The following is a 17,500-nucleotide window of genomic DNA, read 5'->3' on the forward strand; positions in this document are numbered from 1 at the left end:
ATGTTTGTTCAGGCAAGGTAGTTTTGACTGAATCTTTATCTTGCCAGTATATACAGGTAGGCCTCCATGACTTTTGGTGATTTGGTCAAAACCAACATACCTCCATTATAGTGGATATCACGACAAAATCTTGATCGTATATATTTTATGATTTTTTCTCACGCTAAAGTACAAACTCTACGGATTTTCTCGACGCTTTTCATTTACATAGGCCAGTACTGCCATCAGTGATAAAGAATCCCGCGATGACACACGGTGTCATGATACCAATTCCTCCATTAATAGTGGTCAGTGTGAGGGAGCCCGTGCTGATACTGAGGGAAGACAGTGTCAGGAACTTCGTGACATGGACCCTGATAAGGCTTCCGGTCCCCCGAATGTCTTCAACACATCAATTGAAGGGATTGAGCTACGAAGCAGAAAAAAGCTAAGAATTAATAGTTTAAATGGTTAAGTGTACTTTTAAATTAAGGTCTGTCCTATGTGAGGAAAAATATGGTTGTACAGCAATGTATATGTGTGCTTGAGGCTGTACGTAGTAAAATGCGTTACCATCAGAGGAATTACAGAATGAAGTATAGACTATCAAATAAAAAACTCTTCATTTATGGATAAACGCACAATCAAATTCATATCATGGAATATGCGTAGTATTAAGCCTAGGCTTAATGACCTAGAGTTTTATATTCGTAAAAACAATGTCGATGTAATTTGCGTACAAGAACCGTTTGCAGCTACTACTAACATGAAAATAGCGCCTAAACTCAAAGGGTATTGCTCATAATGTGGTTTAAAATTACAGCCATGAGCGGGTTTTGTTGAGCCTTATGTAAAGCTAACACTTGCCACATGAATACTAGTAAAACAGTCCGGGAACACCGACGTGCAGTTTCATCATTTAAGAATTAAGACTGCTTACTGGGTTCTTCTCATTATATAATGTGTATGCCAGGAGCTCAAAGTTTCTGAACTAGACTCTCTACCCCCAATTTCGCCTAATCGTCGCTCGAGCCTTCAGCACTACTCGCTCCCCCCCATGTATCATAGAGCTCCTGCCAGCCCCGTGCGTCCACCATTTTAAACTCGCCTTGGAGTGTGTCGCTGTCCTATGGCGAGAAGAATCATTTATGTATGGGAATTTCAATGCTAGACACACACAATTTGGTGATCACCAAGAGTAATCAGCACATGGCGGTAGGAATTTAAAACATTTCGTCACAATAGAAGATCGATGACTGTAATATGAAACGACAGATAAACAGACTCATTTGGCAGGTGGCAAGTTAGATTATGTAATTGGCAAAAATCCTATGTACATGGTAATGTTTGTACTTCAACTGGTTCGGAGAAGATTAGTCAGTGACCACTCTGCAATCCTAACAGAGTATACCGTAGACAGCAGCATAGCTCATAAAGCACCCAGACCTAAAATTACAATTCCACCGGGACTGGAGCATCACTTCAAGGCACGTGATTGTAACTGGCATAGCACCTGTGTCGTAACCACTGTCGAAAAATTACTCTCAGGAACCTGATAAAAGTTGTCACTGACTACTACAATACATGGGTCTGCCCAAGAAAACTCTCAAAGAAAAAAAGTTCCCCAGTCCCTCACGCACCAAAGTGGATAAATGACCCCATCTTAAGTAAGGAGCATAAACGAGTTCAGGAACTTGCTAATTGTTATAGGGATAACATGACATCAGAAAATCTTTTACGATTCCTCAGAGCTAATAAAGAATTCAGAGAATAAAGGCTCAAATTCGCAGTAAACATTGGGAGCAATTCCTGCAGAGTATTAACCACCAAACTTCTGCAGCTGAAGTATGGAGAAAAATCGAGGTTGTCAGGTAAAGCTGTCGCCACTCCGCAGTTCCACAGCCCATTAGAACAGGCCAATTTGTTACTAGATCAGTGAGCCAGAACCTCTCAGCTGAACTCACTTCCGCAGAGAATAAGAGATAAACTTAACACCACGAAAATAAATAGGAATTTTAACATTGCCATAGCCTGTTCTGCCACTGACCCCTCCGACTTTGCCGAAATAACTGAGTGGGAATTAAATAATGCACTTCGCAAGGGTAAGGCGACCGCCCCAGGCGAGGATGGCATCACTTATAGTGTACTTCGGCTCATTGCTCAGGTACCAGGTAACCCGCTCTTACATCTTTACAGACTAAGCTTATCCCAAGGAATACTCCCAAGCTCCTGGACTCAAAGCTTAATCATTCCCATACCCAAACCGAACTCTGATAAGTACCGACCCGTCTCATTGACCTCATGTTTATGCAAGGTACTTGAGAGAATTATTTTGAGCAGACTCATGTATCGCATACATGCCAAGTTAACTCCAAGACTGTATGGATTCCTCCCAGGACGTAGCACTCACCACTGCTTTGCAGAGTACTTGACAAATTCTCAGCAAGGCATGCAAACTGTATTTCTCGATCTTAAATCTGCCTTTGATATTGCAAACAGAGACCTCACCCTTGAGCAACTGGCTAGCTTTGGTATTCAAGGTAAACTTTTAACGTGGATTCAAATGTATTTATCAAACCGATCAGCTCATGTTCTCTTCAGGGGAATCAAAAGTACATACTCTAAAATGTTTGAGCTTGGCACACCTCAGGGGGGCGTACTTAGCCCCATGCTATTTAACATTTTAATGCACAGACTATTAAGCAATATACCACTTGAGGGCAGTGATTCCATTATTTGTTATGCTGATGACATCTGCATTAAAACTTCATCCGAGGATAGAATGCAAAAGATTCTTAATGTACTGTCCACAAAAGCTACTGAGTGCGGTTTGATAATCTCAGTTGAAAAAACCAAGGCACTCAATCCTCTTACAATCCCACTGCCAAACTTTCATATAGATGACATTGAGCTAGATCTTTGCCACAAATACAAGTATCTCGGGGTGACTATTAACGACACAGAACTCATTATGAACTTAAAGAAAAGACTGTGGGAGCGGCTGAAGCCACTCAAGACTCTTGTTGGCAGAGAACATGGTGTCAATGTTAACATTGCAAGACTCTTTTACTTATCATATATACGGTCAGTCGTAGATTACCATGCCTTACACCTTGTATCATTTAGGGAATCAGAGTTAACTTGTCTAGAAATTGTACAGAACGCAGCCATGAGGATCATTCTCGGTGCTCCTAAAACAACGAGGATTGTAAACATGAGAAAGGAACTCAACTTGCCATCTATTTACGAAAGAATATCATACATCAATACTATTTTTGGTGTCAAGGCAATTAAAGAACCCCTCTATAATACAGAGTTCCAGAGGCAACTTAAATATAAGATAGTGAATCCATCTTTGCATAGCAGTGCCGAGTCGCCCTCAAATTCATGGTTGCAAATGACATACAAATCCATACACCAATTAAATATGTCCTTGAGTAGGTTCCCATATGGACGTTCTATTCCACCATGGAAAATGTCGACATTGAACGTATTTTATACTGATGTCCCTAAAAAAGACACAGTTTCACCAGCTGTACTCAAGCAACACACCCTTGCAACCATTAATGAGCATCTTGAAACTCTGAATATTGACTATGAATGTTACACTGATGGATCCCTACAGTCTGGAAGTAGAGCAGGATGTGCTTATGTTGTATATAAAAACAATATTTTGCAGCACCAAGATTGTAGGAGGGTTCATGACTGGGCGAGCACTACGCAAACTGAGTTGGCAGGAATACTCATAGCCACAGACTTTCTGTTAACTCAAGGCTCAGGAGTAATTTTCTGCGACTCGCAGAGTGCTCCCCAGACTCTGAACACCCTTGATAAAGGTGCTGGAAATATCGTAAATGATATAAGAATAAATGTACATCGCGCCAAGGAACGGGGACATGCTATACATTTTGTGTGGATACCATCGCATGTTGGAATCGCTAAACATGATCATGCTGATCGCCTAGCGAGGGCAGGATGTGATAAGCAAATTGTGGATATAGACTTTTGCATACCTCGTGCTAGGATCTCACACATAATAAGAACTTCCAATATGGAGGACTTGATAGAGCTGACATACTCTCAAAGACCTGAAAGCTGTAGTATAAAACAATTTGACCAGCTTTCGCAAGAGAGATTCATTTATGGCTCATACAAGACAAGAACAAGACAATGTGATATTATGACTGCAAGAATCAGACTTGGATACGGAATGTATTGGCAGGGCATTGCAGAATGCAATGTAGAAGAAACTAAATGCAGACTTTGCAACGAAGAGTATAAACGAACACTTGAACATTACATTTCAGAGTGCCATATGATACAACTTTTCAGACCACCTAGCATGAGGTACGCAGAGTTATGTAATTATTTCATAACATCAACTGTACTAGAAGATGTAATTATGCTATATCCGAAATTCGGTATATGATACCCTATTATAACATTTATCAAATGTCTATTCACGTTGATATACTATAGAATATAATCATGTTATTACCTTAATTTGTAATACAATGTTAGCACAATGTCATGACTACATAAATGTATCAAAGCTTGCCCATGCCTGTGCAGTTAGCCAGGGTGGTAAATAAAGATCTAATCTAATCTAAAATAGTGACTATGTGTGAACATATCAGTCCTATTCGCGAGACGAGGATACCGTCATATTTCTAACTACCACTAAATGGCTGTTGCTAATACGTTACCCTTACTGTCTGGATGCCCCGGGAGCTGGACCTACATGAAGAAAATACCCAATCTTTTTGTTTTTATTGATCTAACTCGCCAATTCTCCACTAGTTTCAAATCTAATAATGAAGCACAAGGGAAGATAATAATTCAAATCTGAAGAATATGATCAATAGAGTTTAATATAGATTTAGCCCAATGTTTTCTTTTAAAGTTTATCTTGGTTCACTCTGGTTACGGAGCTTTCCTAAAGTTTGGAATTATAGCTTGCTACGATGTCATAGACGAAAGGTTGCATTAATATATGAGGGGACCTAATGATACGTGAGATTCACCCTCTACTTATCCCCTTCCTTGCATACATAAGTACAAGTACCCTATTTTTTTCCAATAATGTACGAAGGACACATCCAATATTAGGTTATTACGTCCCTCTCTATGCATCTTTGGATTTTTTTTTTTTGTACGCAGATTAGATCTACACTATTTGTTTCGCTATTTACACATTCTACACAACATACATTCCATCATGCATACTCGATCTCTCGCCCCTTTCCAAAACACTTGTTCCCGGGTGGTAGCAGCGACGCTATCAGTTTATAAATCTTTAAAAGTGTAGACCGAAGGATAAGGAAATACGCAAATTACAATGATACTTACGCTTCACACCGCCAAATGCGACGACAGAGAGGGGCTAGGGTAAGGTGATGCATTTCATTTTACTTGCAATGCTCAATTTTGAACTCCATTATGTTGATAAACAATATGATTATTTATTTAAAGATAATGAAATATTCAACAGCATCGTAATTCATAAGAATAATTGACAAATATTACATCAATTCCACCATTTTAGATTTTCATCCTGTAATGGATACTGAGTGGGGGTTTTAATGTTAACATTTAAGTGCATTCAATGTGGTTGATAATTGGATATTTTCCTTGAATTGTATGAATTTGTGACTGGCCACCATTATTCAGCTGTGTAATTATGGATCTATCTATCTATATATATTATATGTATATATATATATATATATATATATATATATATATATATATATATATATATATATATATATATATATATATATATATATATATATATATATATACATATACATATATATACATATATATACATATATATATATATATTTTTTTTTCTTTTTCTTTTCTTTTCTTTTTTTCTTTTTCTTCCTTTTCTTCTTCTTCATGTGTCATGAGCAAAAGTATATTAGAATATGGCTGTCTTTCCCGCTGGCACGACACTTTTTTGCGACAGGTATCGAGACATTCGGACGGGGTTATATATAAACCTCTACACGAAACGTAATGCAAGGACATGCAACTGCAATAATTTGGTGGCATAGACAATGGTATTTGATCCCTTACTCTTTAGCCTTCAGCACAGTAAAGCTTTTAATTCTGTTTGACGAATGTTACGAGCAAGTAGTATTAAATGCAAAGCAGTGTTTTGCTTGTATTGGAAGTGTTAACGCCATTCATTGTGACCGGATCTAAGCTGATAATAAGCTATAATATAGAGGGTAGAAATGTAGTAACCAGTCTATGGAAAAGATGGCCTAACAAAATTAAGATGATCTTTGCTAAAATACTATCATCATTATCACCATCATCATTATCATTATCCTCATTATCATCATCATCTAAGATTCTCAACAGGGAGCGAGTACATGAAGGTGAACACAAAATATAAAAGCACAAAATACCAATTAACAACAGAAAACACTCCTATGATGTACTGCAGAAAAACGTCAACAACTGGGAAAAAGCATCAAGGAAAAGTTTACTGACTCAAATAAGATAATAATGCTAAAGAACCTTAGACGTTAAAAAAAAATCAGTAAATCATACGATCCTTACAAAAAAAGAAAAAGAAAAAAGGATTGGTCAGTGGAAGACAAATATAAACATTGTTTGCCTCACTCTTAAATTTTACAATACTGACCAACTGGACCATACGATTCGGTAACTTGTTCTAGAACTTAATAATAGCCAGAACAAAGCATCTTGAATAATACCAGGTACAATGATATACAAGTGTCAGAGCGTACTCTTTCATAATTAGAGAATTTTTAGTAATTCTAAGACGAATATAACGCAAAGGCAGTCATGAATAAAAAGGATTTAAGTTAGGCAGCAAATATTTAGCTGAGTTGAATGCAACTTGAGATGACAGTCAGCTGCAGACATCCACACTTGTAAACTGTTCAAAATGTGTCAGAATAAAATGATCTCAGAACAAAAGATTCACTAGCGTAAGATTTTATAATTAGTGAAGCAGGTCTAATTTTTGTGTAATAGATGATATGTTCTGAAGATGTTTTTCAAAAGTCAACTGAGGATCTAAAATGATACACAATAGCTTTAAATATTCCAAATTTTGTACCCTATCATCCAAAATAGATAAAGATGGGGCTGGAAGAAGTTGCATGATTTGCTAATAATGATGGAGTACATGATAACAAACAACAATATTTATCAGTATCTACTATTTTTAGACGGTATAGAATCATAAAAGGTAGTATCATCTGCGTAAGAAATTACTTACAGGGTTGAATTTTTTTTTTTTTTTTTTTTTTTAATTAGTATCTACACAAACACGTCCAACTCGGCTAGGCAAAATGAATATAGAAACATAAAAATATTGCCACCGACTCCAAAGAGTTCGATCTTATACAGGAAGGTCTCAAGGTGACTAAATCAAATGCAACATTGAAGTTAACAAGGCTCCTGCCATATATCTAAAGTAGCTTGACAGTCATGAATAAGTGTAAGTATGAGGCGACGAAGTGGATACGTCCAGAGATCAACAAGCATGTAAAAAAGAAAAAAAAAATCAACACTTAAAACTCGATAACACTTCCCATATAAACGCAGTCACGTCCATACTAGTTACGAAGGAGTCAGAATCTTACCTCTGTAATAATACCGTGTCTGAATGGCTATGATATAGATTATGGCAATACCTGTACCCAAAATGGTTGAGAAGTGTAAAAAACTGTTCTTGGTTTGGTGCCATTGACGGGAAAAGAATTCTAATAGAAGAAGCGGCAAGGTCTGGTCCAGAAAGGTAATTTTACTGCAATTTTCGTGACCCTTGTAAACTATGACTATAAGTTTATGTGGATGTAACAACAGATAGGCGAGCTTGTATGGGAAAAGTCTAGATTGAGACTGCACCACCACAATGAAGCTGGCGAACTTAATTATCCCTACATCAGAAACATTGCCCCTCTCAGACCTAATTAACATTATGCTGTACAGTTCGAGATGATGATTTTCCATAAGTTCTATACTTTATGAAACTCTACCTAGAGCAGAACCAACCGAATGAAAGACCAGTCCTCAATCGCCATCTTACAGAAAATACTTTTGGTATTCTTTCCAGATATGCAGACAACCAATTCGTACATCCCCGGATAATTTACAGGTGATTTCATTATACACACAAAATATATATTTTTTTTTCAAAAGAACAAACAAAACAATATACGGACTGGTATAGCATATTCACTGCCTAAATTCTCCGAAATTCTTGTATTGCACAGCTGTTGGGTTATTGAAATCACTTGGAAAACCTTATTCACCGAGCAGAGAGACTCGAGTAGATTCCACTTCAGCTTTTTTTTCTTAAGGATGAGGATAAGCTAGATATGCACTATGGTGAGTCCGCCTGTATCAGCGAGTGCGACTCGTGAGAATGTGCCAACCGGTTGTTGACTCGACCTGAGCTTGGTCCTTACCCACCGTGGTGCTGTCCAGCCACGGCAGTGGCCGCCAGGCGATAGGAGAAACTCACGAACTTGGAGCTCTTTCATCTGGTAATTCTCATAGTGTGGAATTACCCGTACTCGTTCTTAAAAAAAAATAAATAAATAAATAAAATAAAATAAAATAAAACGTGCCGACAAATGCCAATAGTATAGATTATCAGATATATTAGGTACTGATATGAATCCTTTGTTAACTGATTATGATTCAATTCAAATATTTATTTAGGATTTTTGTATTGTGTGACCACATTTATTTAGAAAATTACATGATCGCTTTGTTTGAAGTAGAACATAACAACAGTTAACACTTCATATTTCATTTCAAATTTCAAAGTATTTGTAATATATATATATATATATATATATATATATATATATATATATATATATATATATATCATGAATAAAGCACCGTCGCGATATTACATATATATGGTCATGATTTATTCGTAAGATGGAATAGATATTTCATTTCTTGGAAAGATCATCGTTTAATTTTTCTACAAATTTGATAGTGTAGAATTAGGAAAGTAGATGAAAATTTGCCCTAATTGTGTAATAACCCTATTAATGCTCTCGTAAACAAAGACATGTACACTTCGCATACACAAATTAACATAACAAATAAATTCACCGAGAAAAAGATAACCGATCTTAAGCTTGAAATAAGAACGAAATGGAAAAGACACATTCAAACAACACAGTCGAGCCACGTTGCACAGTAGTGAAAGGAAGAGAGGAGGAAGAGGAGGAGGGGAACGCATAAAGAAGAGGAAGAACAACGCGTAAAGAGGAAGGAGGTGGAGAGCAGAAGAGAAAGAGAATCAAAAAGAAAAATGTGAAGGAAATGGAGCTGGAAATAAGAAGGAGGTGGTCGGGGAGAGGGGAGGGGAAGAGAGGCAAGTAGAGGAGTAGGAGGAGGAAGAGGGGGAAGTGTTGGCAGGGAGGGGCAGGGAGAGGTTGCAGGGACGGGGGGGGGGGGGGGGGGGGGGGGGGGGGGGGGGGGGGGGGGGGGGGGGGGGGGGAGGAAAAGGAGGAAGGAGTGGGGAAAGAATGGGTGGAGGAGGAAGAGAAGATAGCAAGACGGGGAAGAGAGAAAGAAGAGCCAGATAAGAAGAAGAAGGAAGAGGTGACAGAGAGAGGTTGCAGGGACGGAGGGGGGGGGGGGCAACGAGGGGGGAGGAAACGGAGGAAGGAGTGGGGAAAGAATGGGTGGAGGAAGAAGAGAAGATAGCAAGACGGGGAAGAAAGAAAGAAGAGCCAGATAAGAAGAAGAAGGAAGAGGTGACAGGGAGATTGAGGGGAGGAAAAACTAGTGGCGATGGCACGAACGAGGAAGGAATGGAGAAACGAGGAGGTGGTAGCAGGATATGAAGAGAAAGGTAAGGAAAGAGGGAGAAGGAGAGGAGGAAGGGGGGGGGGTTCTCGAGTCAAAACTAATCATGTTGTTCAGCAGGACGCAATGGACCGTGATATTGTAATAACAAATGTTACATATACATCCATATTTAATATAACATAATATAATCTTTTAGTCATGTAGTATCTAGGTAGGGAATATCATTCTCACAATTCACAAGATTCATACAAAGAATTGAGAATCGGAGAGATAGAAAGAGAAAGATGAGAATCGGAGAGATAGAAAGAGAAAGATGAGAAGAAGAGAGATTATCATTACGATTTTCATTGCTGATATTAGTAATTTAATCATCATCTGCAACATAGTTATCATTATCATTGTCGTTACCATTTTCATCATGATTATCGTTGTTGTTATCATTAATGTTATTTTTGTGAATCATGATGTTCTTGCTATTTTTATAATAATTTTCATCTGTGCCATTATTATCATTACTAATTTCATTACACATATTTTTCGTTATCATTAATAACATCATCATCATCATCTATCATCATCATATATCAGCCTTTTTCATCTTCATCAACATTATTATCTTTAACATAATCATAATTATAATTATTGTAAATATCATATTCACTTTCATTAATAATATCAATATCAATAAAACTAGCATTCTTATTCTCATAGTCATTATCGTTAGTATTTTTCATTATTCATTATATCTCGTGTTGCTATCTTTATCATTTTAATTATCATTTTCCTTTTCATAATAGTAGTATAATAGCATTATAATTGCTAGTTTATTTTTTACCAATATATGGTATATAGTAATATATATATATATATAATATATATATATATATATATATATATATATATATATATATATATATATATATATATATATATATATATAAGCTCTTGAACTTATTCAGTAACACAACGAAATTAAAGGGTAAGTCCACGTAAAAGTATATCAGATTATATTTATAGCAATTGCAAGTATATACTATGATGTGCAATGCATACGGTTGGTATATACAGCGGTTGTATGATCTCTCATACAAATGTATATCTCTCATACAACTGTAGAAGTGAAGTATAAAATTAACATATTGTCTCTATTTTATGCAAAGTGTATGTAATATCATTATTTGCCTCTTGCGCTAGGATTTTCTAGCAGAGCACATTGGTTTTCATTCTAGCAGGCAGCTTTCGTGTCCGTTTCCAGGCAGATAGAGCACCGGTGCCATTGATATCACTAGTGATAAGCTAAATTTTTTAGAATTTACTGAAAACAGCTTGTGGCATAGAACGATTCCTTAGAATAGATAAAAGAGTAGAATTTTTATTGTAATTTTAAATTTCACAATGAAAGCGAATAAGATGTAAAAATGATCATCTTGCTATTGTGACAAGTATCTTGGTTGGGTAACTTTGTAATATCAATTTTTACATTTTAATATCAAAATATCTTGGGAAACAAATATGGCAAAGGAGGTGTAAAAAAGTCAGAAACAATAGGCAGCCTCGCCGGTATATTTTGTCGTAAAAAAATAATAAAACAAAAGACAGCCTTTTGAAATTTGCCATAAGGATGTCGGCATCGTAGAGGAAATCTCGTTCCTGAATTTGCAATATAGTCTTAACAACTGCAATTTTATTCACAAGGTAATTTCTCATTATTAGAAGAGCTCATATACACCTATATTTGGGCTTATACAGTGCATTTCAGAATATTGTGTAGTTCATTTTTCACTCAGTCATAAAGTATTTTCCTTAATAAAGACTGAATATCATTAGTCAATGAAAAAATATTTTTTGTTTCTAATAAGCACGTTTTACTTTTACTTCCAAGTATATTTCATTGTGCATCTCGCAACATATATTGAACTAGATAATATCATAAGTTGCAAAATAAAGGAAAGAAAAATCAGATGGTTCGGTTATCTCCAAGTCAACAGAGCTCTCGCGTAAAAGATAACACACACACACACACACACACACATGTTCTATATACTATACTTGCAATCATACATAGTCATACATACATAATATATATATATATATATACGTATAGATATATTGAGGTATATATATATTAAGATAGTATATATATTTATGTTATATATATAATGAGATATACATAAACTGATATACATATATACATGTGTGTGTGTGTGTGTGTGTGTGTGTAATGCTGTGTGTGTTGTGTAAGATACTATATTTTACTTTATATATTAATATACATTTATATATATATATATATATATATATATATAGTTATTAATAGTATATATATTTTTGATATACATAACTATATATACATATACATATATGTATTTTTTATATTATTATGTCTCAGGGATCATAGTGTGTTGTATATCATTTTATTTAGTGTATTATATATATATATATATATATATATATAGGAATTAGTTTATATATATATATATATTTTATATAATATCATTTATGGATAGGATTTTTATATATATAAGTATATTATAATATATAGAGAGTTTAATTATGAACTATACTCATTTTTACGCGATGAAAGCTTATGGTTTTTGACTTGGGTGAGAGATAATTCAATCATCTGATATAGTGTTGTGTGTTGTACCAGAATATATTATCCATGTACACAGAATATAATATTTATTCATATGTATATAGATATATATAGCAATACTATATATATTATTAGTTATATATATATTTACAATATTTAATACTTTTATAAAATATTGATATTATAGTTATATATATATAATTATTGATATATATAATTAGTTTAACATGTACAATATACATCTATATATATATTTTTATATATATATATATATATAACAAACACTATTATATATAGACTAGCTATATATATTAAACTATCTTAATATATGATATTATGATACGATAATATATATTATAAATATATATATATATATATATATATATATATATATATATTTATACACACATATATAATATTATATATACGACATAAGATATATATATATATATATAAAATTATAAATATTTATATATATATATACTTTATCTTGCATTATTGTTTTTTTAATATTTCCTTTTGTAATTTTTTTTTATATATATACATATATATGTAAATTATGTATATGTTTAATGAGCATAAATATATATATATATAATATAGAGTACCTGATGTAAATTGTAGATAGAGATATAGATATATAACACAGATATATATTATATATATACATATGTATATTTATATTTATATATATATATATATATATATATATATTATATATAATATATTTATAGATATAATTCTTAATATATATTGTACCCCCCCCCCCCCCCACCCCCCCCCCTATATATAGAGAGTATACATTAGTAATATGTAAAATAATATATTGTATATATATTATATATATATATATATATAATAGAGTATATATATATATTTTTTATATATAAAAAAATATATATATGTATAACAATATATAGAGATTATTTATATATATACTTTTTATATATATAATATAGTTATATATATATATATATTAATTAAGGTTATTATGTATATTATTATTATATATCATTAATATATATATATAATTTATATTAATATATATATATCTATGTATATATAATACATATATATATATTTATATATATATATATTTATATATAATATATATATATATAATTATATATAATTATATATATATATATATATATTATAATTATCATACGCTCGTATATATTAATATATATGTATATATATATATCGATATATTCTATATATATATATAGTTATATATATATATATAAATATATTTATGGATGTGTGGGGGGTATGTGTTGTGTGTGTTGGGTTGTGTGGGTGTATACACCACACACACACCACACACACCAACACACACACGCACACACACACACTAACACAACACACACCACACATATCTTCATATATATATATATATATATACGAGATTGATATTATTATATCTATATTGTATTATATTATATATATATATATATATATAGTTATATATTACATATCTATATATCTATATATATAATATATATAGATTTTATTTTTAATAATATGCAAAATATGAATATATATATTATATATATATTATATATAATATATATATATATATTATTATATAAATATATATATACTTTATATATGTATATATTATATACAATTATATATAATATATATTTATGAATATATATATATTATTATATATATTATACGTCACCACACTTTACACTCACACACACACACACACTCACACACACATCAACTACTCAACATATATAATTCAATTTAGCTATATGATTAATATATAGATTTATGTATATTATAGTATATATATATATTATATATATATATATAATTGTGAATATATATATATATTCTATATTATATTTATATATATACACATATATATTATATTATTTATATAAAAATATATTATATATATATAATCTATAGATATTTATATATATTATATATATTATATAGTTATTATATTCATTATTTATAACACATCACACACACCACACATTTTAACATCTCATTATATATTATTTTAAATAAATTATTATATATATATTATATTATATATTAATTAATATTTATATTGTTAGTATATATATATATATATATTATATTATAGAATATATTATATACAAATTTGAAGATATATAGATTATATATATATTATATATATATATATTTATAGTGTTATAATATATATTAATATTATATATATATATATAAATCATATATATATATCATTATACGTATTATTGATATACTATATATATATATTTGTTATATATATATTATATATATATATTATACATATATATTTCTATATATATATGTTATATATATTATACATATAGTTATCTTTATTTTTATATACAGTATATTATATATATATAATTTTATATATATATTATATATATATATATATAATATATATATATATATATATATATATTATATAACTCTAAATTTTATATATTTATATAAATATATATATACACACATTTGATATATAACTATGTATGTATAAATAGACTATTATTATATATTATATATATTATTATATATATATATTATATATATATAATATATAGTATATATATCATGTATATTTATACTCTGCCACGGCTTCTCACATTGGGCCTCGTCATCAGGCCTCGCTCCTCACACTCCTGGCCTCGACTCCTCACAATCCTGACCTCGATCCTCAGGCCTCGCTTCTTCACACTCCAGGCCTCGTCTCACACTCCTCAGGCTCGTTCTCACACTCAGGCTGCTCTACACTCCTGGCTCGTCTACACTCCAGGCCTCGCTCCTCACCACTCCTGGCCTCGCTCCTCCACCCTCCTGGCTCGGCTCTACATCCAGCCTGCTTCTCACACTCCAGGGCCCTCGTCTCCTCACCCTCCTGGCCTCGCTCCTCACACTCCTGGCCTCGCTCCTCACACTCCAGGCCTCGCTCCTCACACTCCAGGCCTGTGCTCCTCAACACTCCTGGCTCTCGCTCCTCACACTCCAGGCCCCCTCGCTCCTCACACTCCAGGCCTCGCTCCTCACTCTCCAGGCTCGGCTCCTCACACTCCTGGCCTCGCTCCTCACACTCCTGACCTTCCTCCTCACATTCCTGGCCTCGCTCCTCACACTCCAGGCCTCGTCCTCATACTCCAGGCCTTGCTCCTCACACTCCTGGCCTCGCTCCTCACACTCCAGGCCTCGCTCCTCACACTCCTCTACTCTGGCCTCGCTCCTCACACTCCGGGCCTCGCTCCTCACACTCCAGGCCTCGCTCCTCACACACCTGGCCGCGCTTCTCACACTTCCTGGCCTCGCTCCTCACACTTCCTGCCTCCTCCTCACACTCCAGGCCTCGCTCCTCACACTCCAGCCTCGCTCCTTCTCACCCAGGCCGCGAGCCTCACACTCCTGCCTTCGCACCTCACACTCCCATGGGTCCTCGCTCCTCACACCCAGCCTCGCTCCTCCACACTCCGGGCCTCGCTCCTCACACTCCTGGCCTCGCTACTCCACTCCAGGCCTCGCTCCTCACACTTTCCTCCTCGCTCCCGTCCTCACTCCAGCCTCCCTCCTCACACTCCAGGCCTCGCTCACTCTTCACACTCCCTGACCTCCCTCCTCACACTCCATGCCTCGCTCCTCACACTCCTGCCTCGCTCCCCACACTCCAGCCTCGCCCTCACACTCCATGCCGTCGCTCCTCACACTCCTGGACTCGCTCCTTCACACTCCTGACCTCGCTCCTCACACTCCAGGCCTCGCTCCGTCACACTCAGCCTCGCTCCTCACTCTCCCGGGCATCGCTCCTCACACTCCTGGCCTCGCTTCTCACACCCTGACCTCGCTCCCTCACACATCCTGGCCTCGCACTCTGGCCTCGTTCCTCACATTCTGGCCTCGCTCCTCACACTCCAGGCCTCGCTCCTCACACTCCTGGCCTCGCTCCTCACACTCCTGGCCTCGCTCCTCACACTCCTGACCTCGCTCCTCACACTCCTGGCCTCGCTCCTCACACTCCAGGCCTCGCTCCTCACACTCCAGGCCTCGCTCCTCACACTCCAGGCCTCGCTCCTCACACTCCAGGCCTCGCTCCTCACACTCCTGGCCTCGCTCCTCACACTCCTGGCCTCGCTCCTCACACTCCAGGCCTCGCTCCTCACACTCCTGGCCTCGCTCCTCACACTCCAGGCCTCGCTCCTCACACTCCAGGCCTCGCTCCTCACACTCCTGGCCTCGCTCCTCACACTCCTGGCCTCGCTCCTCACACTCCTGGCCTCGCTCCTCACACTCCTGGCCTCGCTCCTCACACTCCAGGCCTCGCTCCTCACACTCCTGGCCTCGCTCCTCACACTCCAGGCCTCGCTTCTCACACTCCAGGCCTCGCTCCTCACACTCCTGGCCTCGCTCCTCACACTCCAGGCCTCGCTCCTCCCACTCCAGGCCTTGCTTCTCACACCTCTAGCCTTGATACTTACACCGTTGTTGTTTCTGGTCAAATAAGTATCCGTAACTAATATGATAAAAAATATAACTCCAAAATTGTAAACAAACATTTACTACCAATTCTTTCAAACATTACGCATTCTATGTAATTTGAATGTAATTTTCTCTCATACGTCATTGCTTTACAGGGCTTCACCCACACTTGGGCTTCACACACTCATTCACTCCTGACAGTCGATACGCTCACGCAGGTTCGTATCTTCATGTTCAATTTGCAAGTTTATGACTTGACGGAACGAGTCACTAAGCTAGCATATATCAGCCATTATAACATTCCATAGAGACGAGAAATAATTTCCACCAGAATCATACCAGACTACACACTATATTGCTATACAAAGCGTCTAAATGATTTAGCAGTTCCCATGCATGGATATCCATAAAGTTCACCTTTTGATTGCATATCGAATAGACTTTTTAACCGCAACTACTTCTAGTTTAGGCACAAAAATCATTTATTATGGAGATTATTATGCTCATACATGATGCGGAAAAGACTCATGATATCAAAATTAGAAAATGGAAACCATAGCCATGAGCTGACCTAAATCTACGTCATAAGTGAATCTGCTTTCTTATGTCACATGAATGTTTTAG

The sequence above is a fragment of the Penaeus japonicus genome, unplaced genomic scaffold (assembly GCF_977035675.1).
Source record: "Penaeus japonicus unplaced genomic scaffold, GWHDUDI00000001_assembly GWHDUDI00000035, whole genome shotgun sequence".
Lineage (NCBI taxonomy): Eukaryota > Metazoa > Arthropoda > Malacostraca > Decapoda > Penaeidae > Penaeus > Penaeus japonicus.